Genomic DNA, 226 nt, shown 5'->3' on the forward strand with positions numbered 1-226 from the left:
CCTGAAAGAAAGTCCTGTTTTAGTTTTTTATTTCTACAGAGATTTCATTCACATTTTTTTTCGTGTACATTTACGTAAACGTACATCCACGTTCATTCCTTTGTACGTTCGCTCACTCAATGGACAGTGATAAACGCATTTTAAACCATACTTCAGATTTTATGCAATGTCTTTGTGTATAATGGAGGATGGAGTTCGGGATAGGACCAAGGCGAGGGAAATTAGT

This window comes from Penaeus monodon, chromosome 19 (genome assembly GCF_015228065.2).
Source record: "Penaeus monodon isolate SGIC_2016 chromosome 19, NSTDA_Pmon_1, whole genome shotgun sequence".
Lineage (NCBI taxonomy): Eukaryota > Metazoa > Arthropoda > Malacostraca > Decapoda > Penaeidae > Penaeus > Penaeus monodon.